Genomic DNA, 13,142 nt, shown 5'->3' with positions numbered 1-13,142 from the left:
CAAGTTACAGTGACTCTTGCCCCATCATTTCCTTAATTTTCACACATGGAACCTGGAGAGGCTGTGAACTCAACTGACACTGCAATTCTGAGAGGCTCCCCCTTAAGTTTTCTGTTTGATTTCTAAAATATCAGCCTGTGGCCACAATAAAAATTCTTTTAGGGCAAACATGGAAATTTCTGGTCCTCAGACCATGACTTGAACTGAGAATTTAAGGATTTTAGTTTGTCGTTTGCTTTCTATAAATGTTTCAGTGCACTGTGGAGGATCCATCCAACACCACAGGGTCCCCACCGAGGGCCTTTTGCTTCTGTGTCCAATTCACCAAAATTATCATAGCTCCATCAATTGCAAAGCTACTGCGTGCCAGGGAGAATTAGCATCCATTTCCCACTGGGAAAAGTGCATCACTGCACTTAAACCTAAAGACATGATAAAATTAACGCCAAATCTCCTGGTTGAGGCTCTGTCTTCTGGAACCGCTCCTGACATCTGTAATTCTGTATCATTAATGTGTCAACAAGAGACAGATACACATCAGTATTTGAACAGAGAAAATTTAATATAGAAAATTGTTAGCTATTAAAAAGTAGTTAACTACTTAAAGAGAACGAAGGAATTCAGGCATAGGAAAAAGAAGCTATTACCTCTTAAGTGGAAAAGCATAATGAAAGAACTGAGAACATGAAAGAGGACCCTCTTCCAGGTCTAATGTTCAGCCCTCAGTGGGAACAGAGCGGCTGCAGAGAAACGTGTTTGTACCTGTCTGTGTTGAAGAAAACTGCCAGAGCGTTTGCACCCAGCTGGTCTGCAGGAACAGCTTGCTAAGTGACTGAGAATCTCACTAGAAGTACAGGCAAACCGTGTAGCTAGGAAAGCACCCTCTCCTGACAAAAGCTAACACAGAGCCAGCTGGAGAGGAGAAATGTTCACAGGGCCCAGCTGCACATCAGGAAGCCAAGCAAAAATGGGTGGGTTTGGTGTTGAGAGGGAATCTGGCACACTTGTATGGACTTCATTTTCCAGTTTCGGAATCTCTGTTCTGATGTTCTAAATGTCTTCCTTATCTGATAACCATCTGCTATTAACAGGGAAACACCCACTCCCCTCCCCCAACCTGGTGCTTCATTTCTTCAGCTTTCCTCTCCCCTCCACACACTGGCATTTGAAATTTGCCATGTTGGCAGCTCACGTGCTTGTGGTCCTCTTTCAGGAAGAGCTCACGGGATAAATGGCCTCTTTATCTCAAAAGACAAAAGAGTGATAGAATAGTATGAATCCCAACAAGTACACTTCTCATAACCAGAATCAAGGGTGAGAGAGTCTGTCCCTATGAGTTCTAACTTCAGAGTGACCTGAAAGAAGACTTTCAGTTGAAATCATGAGTCTGGGGACAGTTGAGATTCTTGGAAAATTGGAAATCAGCCACTGCAGGATTATACCCATCTCCGGGATGATATTGGCCTCCCACTAACACAGGCTAATCCCAGGCCAGCATCTCCTGGAAACTTATCAGAAATGCACATTCCAGACCCCATCCTAGACTTAGCAAATTCGAGTCTCTCAGGTGGGGCCAGAAGCTGTGTTTTAACATTTAACAGGCCCGTTAGCTGCTCTGATGCAGACTAACACTGGAGTGCCACACGTTTAGACAGACTTAAAGTCAAGTGTTGGCTTCTGCCCACTTAAAATCAGTGTGACTTGGGCAAGACATTGATCTAAGCCTCGGTTGCCTTGTCTATGACATAGTGCCCTTAGGTATCATTTATAGGTCTGTCACATAAGACTCAAAACTGTTTACTTTTCCCAACCACCACATAGAACCTAATGAGGAGTAAAGGAACTCATGTTTTTTGTTTGTCTTTTAGAGATGGGGTCTTGCTCTGTTGCCTGGCTGGCCTCGAACTTGTTGGTTCAAGCAATCTTCCTATCTCAGCCTCCTGAGTAGCTGGAACTACAGGTGTGTACCACCAAAACTAGGTAATGACTAGTCTTTTTACAGGGTTTAGTATAGTAAGTACCAGGCATATAGTAAATAGTATATGCTTAGTAACACTAACTGGTAAAGCCTCAGTGGTAGCAATAGCAGTGGTAATACTACCTAAGACTTGTATCCTACTTGCCTTGTACTAGAGGCATGCTGGTGAACCCTGTACCTAATATATTTAATGCTTCAAACAGCTCTCTGAGATAAATATAGCATAATTATTACAACTTTTGGAATGAGGGAACCAAGGTCCAGAAAAGTTAAGCTTCTTCGTTAAGATTGTATAGCTATTGTGTGATAAAGCAAAGGTGTGGAAATGGGTATCCTTCCTTTCTCCTCTCCTTTTCACTGCTGGGGATTGAACCCAGGGCTTCATGCACGCTAGGCAAGCACTCCACCACTGAGCTGCATTCCCAGTCCTGTCTATGTAGTTCATTTTGAGACAAGGTCTCACTAAGATGCCCAGGCTGACTTTGGAGAAGGGAGAGAGAATATGCCATTTTATATTACAAATTTTAAAGAGAAGCCTCCGCCCCCCTCTTTTCCCCTGAAAACATCCTCTTGTGCAATTCGTGGACAAAGAAATGATAAGCAATGTTTTTATATCTTTTTCACTGGTGATGATCTGAGAGAGAGAGAAAAACATTATCAGTTAGTGTCACTGGAATTGGTATCTTTGGGAAATGCCCAGCATGACAGATGAAAGTGTCAATTAGTGAGAACTTAGAAATTTTTGGCAAACTTGAGCGTCTATAAAAAACTAATCCCAAGTGGGCCTGGGAGAGGGCAGGGGAAAGCATGGGTGGCTTAGTCTGCTGGCCCAGCACACTGTGGACAGCAAAGCCCTCCAAAGAGCCCAGGCCACAGCAGGCAGGAATTGGAGCGGCTGTGCTGGAAGGTGGTGAAAGGGGCACGCCCCCCTGCTCCTTCCCTCACAGCCTGTAGGGATGCACCTGGAATGTGGCCTTTGGCAGGTGCAGAGAGACTTCAAAGACAACTACAGTTTCTGAAGATGTCAAGGAATAACAACCACAAAAGACTGAGGAAGAGAAGAAAGGAATTCCTAGTTGTGAGGAATAGGTGGGCCAATGAGTGGCAGGCAGTGAGACCCCTTTGCTGGAGCGTGAGAAGGTGGGCGGGAGAGGCTCAGTTCAGTTGATGTGTAGGTGTCACTACCTACTATGGGTCAGTTACTCTCTAGGTTTCGGTGAAATAGAGATAAATGAAATGCAGCTTTGTCCTGAGAAGTTGCCAGTCCAATATGGGAGAACTGTAGACAGATAAATTACATAGAGCATAAAAAAGGGCATACGAAGGTGTCTTGAGAACACAGATTGGGGTCATATAACTCAGCATAGGCCCCAAAGGAACTTGTGAAAGTTTTCTCAGAGGAAGTAATTACTGAGCTGAGTCTTCAAAAAAGAAGGAATTTATCAGTTAGCATGCTTTTGTTGCATATTCCAAAAACTAAAAAAACAGCCTTACGTGATAAGGGTACTTATTGTGATACAATGTCTAGAGTTGGTTAATTAGACAGCTGGACAATGTTATCAAAGACCCAGTTTCTTGGCACACCTTTGTTTTGCCACCTCCCTGTGTTAGCTGTGTTCTGGGTTCACCCTCCTTTGTGGTTCCAGGATGGCTCCAGAAATATCGAACATCACATCTGGGCGCATCTATGTCAAGAGGAAAGAAAAGGTATTTTTTTAATGAGTCCTTCTTTGACAGAAGTAAACCTTTCCCAGAAGCCTCCCCAGAGAATTTCTCTCATATTTCATTGTCCAGAATGGCTATTCATGCCCATACCTAACCAAATCCTTGCAGGGGAACAAAAGGGAAAAAAACCCTCCAAAATTAACTTAGACCATGAGGATCCACCACCCAGGAGAAGAGTGTTTAACTAAACAAAGGCAGTAAGGCCCCAGATCGTAGTGAGCATTACATGAACTCTATTTAATGGGCAGGAGTTACTAATAACCCCCTTTTTTTCTTTAGTAGATTCATTAAGTTATGATGAACACATTAAAATTTTCATATATTTAAAGTGCACAATTTGATAAGTTCTGACAAGTATAAATACACTTGGGAGACCTTGTCACAATCAAGGTAATGAACATGACCATCACCCACTGTTTTAGTCATCTCCTTCGCTGCTGTGACCCAAAGACCCAACAAGAACAATTATAGGGGAAGACAAGTTTATTTGGGGGTTCATGGTTTCAGAGGCTTCAGTCCATAGATGACTGACTTTACTGCTCTGCACCCAAGGTGTTGCAGAGCATCATGGCAGAAGAGTGTGTGGAGGGAAAGCCACTCAGAATATGACCACCAGGAAGCAGAAAGAGGAAGTTTTCTTCTCACCAAAGACAAAATATAAACCTCAAAGGCAAGTCCCAAAGACTGACCTCCTCCAGCCACACCTTACCTGCCTACAGGTAACCACCCCGTTAATCCCTACCAGGGGATTAATGCATGATTAGGCTAAAATTCTCATAACCCGATCGTTTCACTCCTACACTTTCTTGCATTATCTCACACATGAGCTTTTTGGGAACACCTAATAGCTAAATCATAACACCCACAAAACCTTTTTCCTCCTTCATGTAACTTTCCATCCCTATAGATTAGTTTGTATCATTGACAATTTTTACATATGGAATAATCATGTGGTATGTACTCTTTTCATCTGGATACTTTTGCTCATCAAAATAATTCTGAAGATCACCCATGTTTTTGTGACTATTAGTGGCTCATTTTTTTTCATAGCTTAGTAGTACTCTGTTGTAAGGTTGTATCACAATTTGTTGACCCATTCACCTATTGGAGGACATTTGGGTGGTTTCCAGTTTGGACTATCACAACAAAACTTCTATAAACAGTTGTGTAGAGGTCATTGGATAACCAAATGCCTTTATTTCTCTTCAGCAATCTCTAGGAAGAAAATGTCTGGACCATCTGGTAGGTTCCTGTTTAACTTTTTAAGAAACTATCATTTTTTCCCAGTTGATTATGATTCCCACCAGCTGTTTGAGCATTCCAGTTGCTCCACATCCTCACCACTTACAGGGTCAGTCTTTTAATTTTAGGCATTCTAGTGGGATCAACAACTCCTTTTTTTAAATAATAAATGCTTTGTCACACCCCTTCTATGCTTCTAAAATAAAATTGTTATCACTACTACCCGTAATTCAAAAAAATGACACAATGCCTTACACGAATTGGAAAAGAAATAAAAAGAAAACAATGTCTAACAAAATAATATCTGTTTTAGTGTGTGGATGAGGGGCATAAACAAGAAGGCACAATAAAATAGTCACTGCTCATAACTGCAAGTGGAATCCTGTGCCTGATCCAGTGACAGACACAGCTCAATACAGGTGTCCCTGGCAACAACACCAGAGGCCACATTCTCTCTGCCATGTGATATTTCAAAATGGTGAACAACTTTCCTTCAACCCTAGAAAAAACAAAGTGCATTCTTCCTTGATTTTCCCAGTAACCGCATATGTGTAAACTTGAATGTTCATTAAAACTTATGGAAAAGTCATGCTGTGTTTACTTATAAAATAAAATCAGGTTCTAGGCACAGAAATGAACAAATTTCTTTTTTAACCTACAGGAATGTCCACTGGATCGCTAGGAAGTCATATGATTGTGTTATGGAACTTAAAAATCTGGAAAGGATAGTATTTGCACAATTTGACTATGGACTATAACTTATTAATACAAAGTAGAATCGCATCAATGCTAAGTTTCCTGAATGAAACTTTTGCAGTTACATGGAGAATGATTTTTTTACAAGGAAAGATAAATTGAAATGTGGAGGGATGAAGTATTAGGACATCTGTAGTTAACTCTTGAATGACTCAGCCAGAAAAAGAGACAGAGAAGGAGCCAGAGCTGGGTGCCTCTTCACTCAGTTGACATTCATCACTGGTGGGGACCCCAGTGGTGTGCCCTGGGTTAGGGATCAGGAAAATTTATGAGCTTTTGAGCTAAGCAGAGATTACCTTCTGCTCTGAAGCATGGTGCCCAGATTAGAAGCTCCTGGGGCTTGACAGAAATGCAGGCCCTGAGGCTCTGTCCCCCAGCTTCTGAATCACAGTCCATGTTCACCCACATCAAGCTGGGAAGCAGTGCCTTGAACTCTGGATTTTAAGCTGTTCTTAAGGCTCTTGAGTGGTGGGTTGAGGAAGGAGAACCATCTTTATTCCTGCTTCAAACAGGTTCAGCTCCTTGGGTTCCACTTACCCTGTGGATTGAAGAAAAGGTTTGAAACATGAGAAGCCGTTTTGTGGCTCTCTTTTACCAGTGAGAAGCGGAGGCCCACAGAGTTACATGTTTCTGGGGAAGTCAGAACTAAAGTCCGGTGCTCTGGGTTTGTTTTTCTCAATGGCACGGGGAGAGGCTGGCCCAGGCCATTATTGCTGTCCCTGAGCCACCAGGCCCGCAGGTTGACCTCGAGTCCTTCGGTCAGCAGATCCCTGATGCAGGGAGGTCTTATCAGTCTCTGACTTATTTCTTTGAGGAACGTCTCTGTGGCCCTTGTTACACTCTAGGCATGTGCTAAGAATTTTTTATATATTACCTCACTGAAGCCCCGTGACAGCCTGTAAGTGACCAAGGTGCAGCAGGGTTCATCCTGTGATTAGTGCAGGTGACCTCAGGCAGCAAGCAGCTGGGAGAGTCTCAGATGCCTGGGGTCTTCCTCAGAGAAGAATTTTGTTTATCTTCAGTGCTCAAGGGAGGTGCCTGTGTGAAAAATAGGCAGATCCTGTGAGGGACATGAGAGTCCCTTCAAGTTTCTTCTGGGCTGGTCTTGCTGACCAGGACAAGGCTACTGGGGAGACTGGGCACAGAGAAAGCGCTGCAGGTGAGGGGCCGGCATGGTCAGGCCCAGGCTGTCCTGCAGACTCCTGGGAAACAGGAACAGGGTGGAGGTCTGCAGATCCCTGCAGCCTAGCTCATTCCTGGTCTGATGCTGTGTCACCTTGCAGACTTCTGAGTCGTTAGCAGATTCTTAAAAATAGACCCACTAATTAAAAAGAAAGAAGAAATTGGGCCAGACCACGAGGCTTTTGTGGGAGCCCCTGCCTACCATCTCCCCAATACTACCACAAAATAGCACCCCGCTCACCCCGCCCAAACTCTGTGCAGGTCCAAGAAAATCTTTCTACTCTAAACCAGAATTAGCTCCAGAGTCTGGGAGGGATTTGTTAAATTTCTTCCAGTAACTGGTGGAGGGTCTGACATGATGGCCATCCTTTTCCCTCCCAAGGGCTGCCTGAGACATTATGCCACAAAGGCCTTTACAAATTACCATCTATCTCTTAGGCAAGCTGTCTTTATTAATTCATGATCTGAGACATTATTAATTTATTACTTAGCTTTGTGTAGTGACTTGTCTTTTAAAGGCCAACAATTAACCACTTCTCCCTGCTCCAAGTCTTGATTTCACTTCCTTTTATGTTTTTGCACATATGCATGAGTTTGAAATAGTGAAGCGACCCAAGAGGATATACAAAACCCCAAATTGGTCTTTTATATGTTCAAAGAGGGCAGCAAAACCAATTTAAAGGGAAATATTTTCATCTAATTGGAAATGATTGTGGCCTAAGCTTCATCTATTTGGATACAGCCATTCCTCTGCAGGGTCAAGAGTGTGCCTCTGGGTGAGACACGCAGCTGCCACTCAGACCAGGACAGTACTTAGGTTGATCCCAGGTCCTGTTGCAGCTGACTGATTAACACAAACCTAACAAAAGCACCAAAATTAAAGAGCAAGTTGTAAACTGAATATTCTGTTTTTTAAAATTTTCTGCTATCATTTAGTAACTTGGAGAAAAGAAACATTGAAAAGTCCACTATTAACTCTAGCTTAAAGGACTTTTTAAATGCTATATGCCCTTTATAATTACTCTAAAGGTATCATGATCAATCTGAGATCATTCAAATTAGCTAAATTTAAAACTCTGCGGATTGGCTAGCCGCAATCTTGTAATTGGTTCCAAGAATCTCACCATAGGGCCAAATCACGTCCATTCACCGTGCATGCTCAGGGTCATACAGTGAGCCCTGACACTCAGGGAACCTTGCTTGTGCTGCGTTATGGGCTGAGTTGTGTCCCCCACAATTCATAAATTGATGTCCTAACCCTGGTACCTCAAAACAAGACTCTATTTGGAGATAGGACCTGTACAAAGGTAATTAAGTCCAAATGAGGCCATTAGGATGGGCTCCAATCCAATGTGACTGGTGTCCTTCTGAGAAAAAGCAATCTGGATACAGACAGCTGCAGGGGGAAGGCACATGAGGATCTGTGACATGATGTCCCTTTAAAAGGACAGAGGCCTCAGAAGAAATCAACCCTTCTGACACTTGACCAAAGCCTTTTGGCCTTCAGAACTGTGAGGAAATTAATTTATGTTTCTTAAGGCTCCCAGTCTGTGGTTCTTTGTTATGGCAGACCTAGGAAATGGATATATGCAGTTTCCATTCAGGTTCTGAATTTATCGTTTAAGCTAAGGAATGATACACTTGACCATGGAGAGTTATATGTGTTTATGGTGAACAGAAATAATCTAAGAAGAGAATTTGGAAGACATGGAAGGCCACAGAATGAGTTCATTACTGTCAGATAATCAGGTTGTTTTCAATGCCTTGGTCACTGGCCAGGTGGATGTCAGATCCTTAAGACAAGTTTCTTCTCTCATAGGCCAAGAGGAGGCAAATTTAGGCATGAGCTCAGAAGTCTTTGAATTTCCTGCCCAGAGAAACTGATGAACTAGGAAATGGGCTGCTAGAAAAAAATGTGGGTTGATGATTTGAAGAAAAATATGTATCTCAAACTGGGTGTGTTAGGATAGTTAATGTGAGCTACCATAACTGATGTTCTTCAAGACTTCAGTGTCTTCACCTGGGAAAGTTTGACACTCTATATAAAATTCAATGTGGCTCAGCATGGGTTTTCCTCCAAGTGGTGACTCAGGGATCCAGGGATCCAGGGATCCATCTTATGGAAGGATCAACATGGGGTTTTCAATGATTCTTCTATCTAATGGAAGCTCATTATGTGGCTTTCAAGGTCACTTTGGTTGAGGAAGAGAGAGAGCGAGAGAGAGAGAGAGAAAGAGAGAGAGAGAGAAAGGGAGAGAGAGAGAGAGAGAGAATATACACTAGATTTTAAGTTCCTCCACCCAGATGTGACACATATACTTACGTTCTACAGATTCTGACTAACTTCGTGGGAAGCTGGGAAATGCAGGGGAGCACATAAAGAATATTCGGACGCTCTAGACGGTCTCTAGCACATTTTGTAAACTTTCTTGATGTACTAGATACAGTGCCAAGAACTTTATGTAGACTGTCTTGCTTGATCTAATTTTTACATATGTAGAAACTGAGGCTTAGGGAGATTAAGTTGCTCAGGTCACAGGAATACAAGTGGTGGAACCCACCTGGAGATTGTCTATTTCCAGAAGTTCATTGTCCTTGGATTTGATGAAAATTTTTGTACTAACACCTCAGAGCCCTTATCTTTGGTTTTATTTGTCTTCTGAATCACTCTGAAAACTGAAGCAAAGATGAGGGCCAAAATCCTGAAGTACTTGAAATGATTGTCCACCGTGTCCCTATTATCTGGGTAACCTGAAGATACAGGGGCTTGGTTTTAAGATGTGCTGTGGGACTTGTTTTATTTTTAAAGTTAAAAGATTTCACCAAGGTGGTAATTCCTCGCCCTATGCTTTGATTTACTTTAAAAGGAAGATGTTGAGACATCTCACACTCTTTTAACAGATTGTCCCTCAAATGTCAAAGAAATAAATAATGGAGTGAGGGGATTGTGCACAGCTCACTTGGAGGAATCTTCACGGACACCCCAGAAGAGAGGACACTGCCCTCAAGATAACCCACAGCTCATAAACCAAGAACTGTGCGATGTCAAATGGTCAAAAAAGATCTGAAAAAATACGGGAGCAGGGAAGGTCACGGACGCCAAACAAATCAGAGCCCCAAACATGGATCGGAGCCATGCCCTCGCCTGGGGCCCAAGTTCCTTCCCTCTGTCCACTTGCGCTGTGATGGATTATCAATTTTAAATCACTGGCCCTCTCTAAACTATGCTGTTTGGTTTTGCCCCAAGACGTACGCACCCATTGAGTTATTGAGTCTAAACACTCAATAACTTCACTAGCACCATGATTTTACTTTGTAAAAATTAGAGACGTGCTCATATGACTCAAAGCAGAGTACTTTTGACCTCTGAGACTTGCCCTTGATTTGACCTTGTCTTCAAGAACCTTCCTGGAGACAATAGGGAAACCTCAAATATTCAGACTAATTGCGTGGTGGGGGAGGATAGAAACCAGATGAAGGTAATGGAAAGTCTGAGTTATAAAAGAGTATAATAAATACCATCCTATTTTCTCCCAGTTATATTCAAAATCAAAGTCTTAAAAGGCAAAGGATAGATACTCCCAAAGATCTGTTCCTGCATTGGTGCCAGTCGGTCGTTTGGGGCCCTGTTTTTTGCTAGTGGGAAGCAAAATGAAATAAACCAGACCAGAGTAATTATTTGTTCATGGAGTTAAATTTATTCAGCTTTAAAATTCTGATATTATTTGATCCCCACCTTTTGTTTTTTAAGTTAGTCTTTCTTCAATAAAATGAAAATGGAATCTATTTTTAAAAATTTGTGTAGCAAAGTTAAAAACTTGACAACCTTTTGTCAAATTCCCGTATATTTAAAAAATTTTACTCATCGATAGAACCTAGTAATGCTAGGCTCAATATCTTTAGAGATATATCCTTCTTATGAAAGAGTAACAGTCTGTTAATATTTTTTATGTCAATATCTTTTATGATGAAGGCAATAAAAGTGTTGAAGAACTTTCGCTGTTGTTTATAAGGTTTTGTGATAGTCAGACCTCAACTCCAAACTTGGCTGCATCATAATAGTGGTGTGAGACCTTGGGAAAGTCATGTGATATTTCTAGACCTCTCTTTCCTCATCTGTAAAATGGGAATAATAACAGTGCAGTGTCTAATGCTTAGTGTTAACATAGGAAGTCAATGAGAAAGTGGATGCAAAACAATTAGCACATAGTCAATGCTCAGTGGATATTAACTGTTCGTATCATTGACATTATTATTATTATTAATAAACGAATGACGGCTGGAAATGTGTATGCTTAGCAGTTGTCGGGTAACATTCCTTTATGTCACCAGTTTGCCAGGTAAGCCCTGTCTTCTGGATCAAACTGATCTATCCCCTATTACATGAGCCTGGTTTTCAGATTACAGTATGTCAAGTAGTGAGACATTGGGGCCCATTTCTTCTCCCTCCACAAACAGCCAAGAAAGCCCTGTCTGCTCTCTCCACCCCCCTTGGACTCCCTAGAACCCAATGCCTTCCAGGTGCTCTTTGCGTTGCTCAGATTCTGCAGAGACTCAGGAAAGTGGCAGACAGAGGGAGGCGGTAGCCCTGGTACCGTAGCTGTGCACAGATTCTCAATTGAGCTTCAGGACAATGTTCGTGTGACATTATTTTAGGCATGAGGCAAGTAGTGTCAAGATGGTTGAAGTGACAGGGAACGGTAGAGTTATGGGGGAAGAGACCAAGTCTGAGAGCATGTTTAAAGCCATGTTTCTTCACTTAAATCACAGCACCCTGTAGGAACATCATAACCTCCTCTCAGCCCAGTCGCCGGGCACATACGCACATGTCCACCACCAAAACTGGAGGGGAGAGTGGATCTTCGGGATTGGGTTAAGTTTTCTTCAGTGTCCAGCATCACCTTCCACATCGAGCCCCCTCCCTGACACTCTTTTGGCATCTCTTTCTCACCCCACCCCCACCCCACCAAACATTCAGTGACCTCAGCTTGTTCCATTCCAAGCCTTGTCCTCTGTTCTCATAGTATCTTGTACTTTTTTTCCCCAGATCTTATCACAGACAAAATTTTCTCTTGCCCCTTCTAGACCCTAAAAACTCAGAGGGGCTAAGTCTGGTTTTGCTTAGCACTGTATCATTATAGGCCTTCAATATGTAAATGAAGGGATGGATGGATGGATGGATGGATGGATGGATGGATGGATGGATGGATGGATGGATGAGGTACCTACACTATTAGCTTTATTCCATGGAATTCTGGGATTGGGTCTTTTGCCCCACCAAAATACATTGGTCCTATTTCCCATTTCTTATTTCTTTGTTCTCTGAGTCTTTTTAATTATTAAGCATATTTGAATAAATGTTCTCCAAAGTAACATATGTGTATGTTAGCAGGAGACTTTATCAAAAAAGTCCCACTTGTAACCCTTCAATTCAGCAAAGGACAAGCCACTCAAGTATATGAGAGAGGGTAGAGTGGATGCTTCAGAGTGAGGCTTCTGGAATCAGACCCCAGTTCTACCATTAGGTAACCACGAAACATGGCCATGATTAGACTTTTCCTTTCATCAGTTTCCCGCTGTGTAAAATTGCAGTGATACTATACAAACCATAGGTTATGGTGAGAGTTAAATAAGATAATCCATCCAGAACCCCTAGAACAATGCCTACCTCAATGAATATTAGCTTATTATACTAACCAATTAGCTTATTATAACTATACTTATTAACTAACTGCTTTGTTTTCTTACCTCAAACCACATATCCGGTTTAATCACATACACCATTGATCAGATGTAAGCATCTTTCTCAAAATGCAAGTCAAGAGTTGACTTGCCACTATTGAGAAGGCCCACGAACTTTGTCTTTGCTTGAGGTCTGTTTCTCAAATTGCCCTCATGAACACAATAATGTCCCCTGGATTGGCAACTTTGAAGAGAGCAAACAACTGAAAATTTTGAAATATTTTGTTGTTGTTGTTGTTATGATTATTATTTTAAGTTAGCTGTATGTAGAAGGTGGATTTCGCTGAACTGAAAGTCTATCCAGGGAGCCCAGATGTAAGGCAGAGGAGGACCCGCAGACCTGTGTTTCTTTCAGGTTTGGGGCATAAAGGCCTGTTCCTAAGGCAACATGAGCCTCACACCTGACTGTTGGCCCCAGAACCACCAACAAGTTGTGCTTTTGGGCCCTCCCCCTCCAGAACCCTCTTTCCCATTCTCCCATTTTAGAGTGTGTTTACCTTTGTGACAAACCATATCT

The sequence above is a fragment of the Sciurus vulgaris genome (genome assembly GCF_902686455.1).
Source record: "Sciurus vulgaris genome assembly, chromosome: 9".
Classification (NCBI taxonomy): Eukaryota; Metazoa; Chordata; class Mammalia; order Rodentia; family Sciuridae; genus Sciurus; species Sciurus vulgaris.
The sequence above is the reverse complement of the archived record's forward strand: the minus strand, read 5'-3'. Positions refer to the sequence as shown.